Source organism: Mus caroli, unplaced genomic scaffold, assembly GCF_978045245.1.
Source record: "Mus caroli unplaced genomic scaffold, Mus_caroli_1 scaffold_13, whole genome shotgun sequence".
Taxonomy (NCBI): Eukaryota; Metazoa; Chordata; class Mammalia; order Rodentia; family Muridae; genus Mus; species Mus caroli.
This window is the reverse complement of record NW_028227268.1, coordinates 34,737,485-34,742,364: the sequence shown is the minus strand read 5'-3', so window position 1 is coordinate 34,742,364 and position 4,880 is coordinate 34,737,485.

The window sequence follows — 4,880 nt, the reverse complement described above, 5'->3', positions numbered from 1 at the left end:
CCCTCCTATAGCTTTTCCAGCTTTTTCCAGCTTCTTCCTTAAATGGGGATTTGGGAAGACAGACAGGTCCTCATGGGAGAACTGCGTCTTTGGGGGCAATTAGAATTGACTCTTTTGGGAGGACAGAAAAACAGGGTGCAGACTGTCGGTCTGACATTTAGGAAGAAGAAACTTAACCTGGCCGAGATTCCAGTTCCTCAATTCGAAATGGGGATACTGACATTTGTCTTACTGGGTCAGCGCGATCAAATGAGATGCAGTGGACCCTCCTACGGCACGGAGAGTGCAACATGGAAGCCAGGCTAGCTCCTACACACGATGGTCTCCTCTTCCCTCACCTTATCTTGTATTTCCAGCTGTGTCTTGGGCGTGAGGAATCCCGTGGCAGGCAGGGTGAGCGAGAGAGCCCTTCTTCCCCAAGCCTCTCTGGACTTTAGGATGTCTACTGTACATCTATGGTTGAAGACGTACAGCTGCCCTGTGGTTTGGTGGGTTTAGAGCACGATACTGTTGCTTCCTCCTACTACTAAGGGCCTTGGACCTTTGTCCTTGGGGATACTCCAGAGTGAAACAGGTCCTTCAGTCAACTCTCTCCCCCATGCTATAGTCAAGCAGGCAGGATTCAGTAATAGGCCTTAAGTTACACTTTATGTAAAAGCTCCAAGAATCTTGCCCCTCCATTTTGTGCTCTTGGCTGTCATCTTATCAAGGGTAGGATTTAGGTTGACAGATGGTAGTGGGCACTACTCTCTCCCTCTCTCCCAACCCCCTCTCCTTGTTTGCTTTCCTGTGTCGTGTGATCAGAGGAGACGAAGCCCAAGCATACATACTCTTCACATTCACTGTGTGTCCTGGCCTCTCTTATGGAGTGGAGAGGTGAATGTGTGGAGCCCAGGCTGGATCCTACACATGGCAGGCTTTCTCTCTCTCTCTCTCTCTCTCTCTCTCTCTCTCTCTCTCTCTCTCTCTCTCTCTCTCTCTCACACACACACACACACACACACACACACACCAAGGGGGGGGGAATACTGTTTAATCTGGAGCCGGAAAGCTATACACATTAGGCCTTGCACCCATGTGTAGACAGAACTTCAGAACTTTCCTTTTTCTCTGCCAGCATCCCTAGGAGATCCCAGGGGAGAATGCTGCTTCTGGTTTTGTAACCACTCCCACAGCTGTGGCGAAGGTGCCTCTCTCCCTTCCACAAGCACCCCCCCCCCAGACCTTCTGCTTCTTCCCAGACGCTGTGGAAAGAACCCTGCACTTGGTCCTCACCTCAGCCTGCCTTCTGTTTCTCTCTGTGCTTGCAACTTGGCTTCCTAAGGGCCGGTGTGCTGCTTGAATCCCCTGTCCTGTGATTCCCGAGCAGCTGAGCCAGAGCCCTACAAAACAGCTTCCCAGACCGAGCCATGTGTCACATGTGTTGGAGCGGCCCGTTATCTGACAAGATATGAGCATAAGGTTGAATCTGAAAGATGTCTGGACAGAGGAGGCAGAGGCCAAGGGAGACTGCCTGTCCATTCTCCTGGCCTGATTAGGGAGCAACCCTCTTGCTCTCAAGGCACTGAGGTGACCCAGGGTCCTCCTAGGTGCGGAGCTGACCTCTGCTGGGGACTCATTTGGGGCACTTCTAGCCACTGACCCTTGCTTTGCTTTTGTGATTGACTTTACCAGGTTTTGTGGTGCTGGGGGGTCAGTTTCCCTCCTTTGTGGGAACTCTTGCTTCAACGCTGGCTCCCTCAAGGGTGGGCCTCTCAGCCTTCTCCACTTCCTGTTTGTGAGTGGTTAGCTCCTGTGGCTTTTCTCATCAGAAGCAGGTTATCTGGCCTGCCATCTCTGCCTGCTTGTCTGTCTGCCCACTGAGTGAGGCCCCAGGCCCGTGCAGCTGGGGTGAAGTCTTGGTTTTTATCTCAATGTTTTCAAAACTCTGGGCCTTCAATCCTTCTAAGGCAAAGGCCTTAGACAAAGGCCTTCGAGAGACCTCTTCTCTGCCTCTTCTCTTTGCCGAGTTACCCCTTCCATGCCCTCTCTCACTTGAGTGTACTTCTTCCAGAAGGTCTCTGCTGATATCTGCCCTACCTCTCTCCCTGGGTCAGCACCAAGGGAGGACTACTACCCAAAATGTTGGGAGGTACCTACCCAAAATTCCCCTACATCCCCTGCAGTGACCCTGAGTCCCTTCTCAACTCTACCTCTCCCAGAAACTGAGAGTCCTCCATAGCAGACCTGTGTGTTCTCTTCAGGCCTGCAGCCCTCATCTCAGCATCCACAGTGGCTGTCCTCAGAGTTAATTAGGAAGGCACGGGAGGAAAAGACTGGGTTTCTGGAGCTTTCTCAGCCCTACTTTCACTTAGGGGAGATGCCAGGAAATAAGAATCTCCCAGAACCAGGGGCTGGAGATACAGCTGTGTTGGTAGAGTACTGGCCTAGAATGCACTAAGCCTGTGGTCCCAGCACTTAAGGGAGGGGCAGGAGGATCAAAGTTCAAGGTCAGCCTTGATTATCTAGCAAATCCAAGGTCAGCCTGAGCTACATAGGATCCAATCTTTAAAAAGGGGGTGGATGAGTCCGAAGAGATGGCTCAGCAGTTAAGAGCACTCATTGGCTGCTCTTCCAGGGGGATCTGGGTTCAGCTCTCAGCACCAGCATGGCAGCTCACACCTGTCTATCACTCTAATTCCAGGGGAATCCTACACCTTCATATAGACAAACATGCCGGCAAAACACCAATGTAAATAAAATTATTTACAATAAAAATAAATTATTTAAAAATAAAAAAATAAAAAAAATAAAAAAACACAAAAAACCAGCCAAGCAGCTAGGCATGGTGGCGCACGCCTTTAATCCCAGCACTTGGGAGGCAGAGGCAGGCGGATTTCTGAGTTCGAGGCCAGCCTGGTCTACAAAGTGAGTTTCAGGACAGCCAGGGCTATACAGAGAAACCCTGTCTCGGAAAAAAACAAAACAAAACAAAAAACAAAAAAACCCCAAAAATCCAAAAAAACAAAAAAACCCAGCCAAGTATAGTGGTGTATACCTTTGATCTTAGCACAGGAGAGGCAGAGGCAGGAGGATTTTTGTGAGTTTGAGACCAGCCTCTTCTACATAGTGAATTCCAGGATAACCAGGACTACACGGAGAAACCCTGTCATTTAAGTGAAAACCAGAAAGGACCTTGGAGGATATTTTTCCACAGAATTTAAACGGTGGCAGCTGCCTCGTGTGTGCCTGTGTCTGGACCCATTCCCAAGGGTGGACTTCAAATCGTCTACTTGAATCTCTCTCTCCTCAACCAAGAAAGCCATTCAGACCTCCCCTTCCACATCCAGACCTCCACCGATGGTTTCCTTTGTCTCTTCCTGGGGAGCTCGGGCAGCAGGAAGCTTTTGGGGGCAACAGAGGGGGTTAGCCCTGTCCTTTAGTGACACCTGTGTGCTCCAGGGCAACTGTCAGTCACGTCACTGGCCCATGTCTTTGCAGGAGGCAGGGATGTCCAGGAGTGGATAGGAGGCCCTCTAGATGAGCTGTTGTCCTGAGCTGGCTGCATCTACAGCTCACGGGTGTGTACCCCATTCCTCACGGCATACACCCCCTCTTCTAACACTGTCCTAAGATTCTGCCTCTTTCCTTGCCTTTCATTCTCTTTTCTCTGATTCTCATTTTTAGGGAGTTTTAGGCTCAGCGGTGGTGAAGCCCAAGGCACAGGGGCCCTGAACTCAGTTCCTTGATTCTTGAGCCCCGACCTTAAGATGGGAACCACAGAAAATTCCAGACCCTCCAAGAAACTCCCTGATCCCCGAAACTCTATGGCTAGAGATGAGCCCCGAGTGGTTTGGGACACTAAAAACTGTCCACAGAGGAGACACAGCCTCTCGGGCGGAGCACCCACCATCCTGATCAGGACAGAAGAGGAGCTGGAGTGCTTCTTGGATTTAGGGCTGCCATGTTACAAGTTGTCACATACTCAGACATCTACGGCACAACAGGGACCAGAAGCCAGGTCGTCTTTCATTCTGTGGCACGTCGTCTCTAGGACAGGGTGTCTTCCCAGTGATAGCTCTAGGGCTGTCCTAAGCCCCAAAGGATAGGGGTCCAGAAACCCAGGTTACTGCACAACTTTGATATTCTTATCCTCTTTATCTCCTGGGGCAGCCACTTCCCCTCCACCCAGGTCTGAGGCCTGGTGGTGGTCTCTTAAAGGAACACTGACCTATTTTTGGCCAGCTAGCCTTGCAAGACTGTTCACCACTGTTCCTCTAGACCTTAGGGGTGAAGGGTCAGTTTCTTCCTTTCCTACTCTCACTGGACGGTACTGGAACAGACACACTCTTTTCCAGGTTGGCAGCACCTCTCAGAAGGAAAGCACGTGGCGCAGTCTTCTTTTCTCTGTCTGACCCTCCTCTAGTTCCCTTCTGGCCTTGAATCTGTAGACCCTGAAGCCAGTGTGGAGCTGTGGCCAGACACTCATGGCTTTCCCAAAGGAGATAATTAGTGGTTCTTCCTATCTCCTCCTGCCTCCTCTAACTGCCCCTCAAGACCATTCTTGACCCCAGAGCCTAGCTCATTGAGAGCCTTGGGGAAGCCGGGGAAATATATGGGGCTCATACTCGGCCCCCCTAAACTCCTGCCCAGACTCCCACCTTGCTCCCATCCCCCATCCACAGGCCTAGGCTGAGCAGTTTCCTGTCTTCCCCATGGGGAAAGTGGGGGTTGACATGCAGGTGGGCGGGACCCTGCCCACATCCGGTGGCCAAGAGAACCTCCTGTCAGAGCCTTTTTCCTCCCCTCCCCCAAAGACTCCTAGGTACCTATGCTCTACCCCAGGGCCATTATCCTGAAGTTCTTTGTTCTTGCATAAAACAAGCATGAAGACCCTAAAA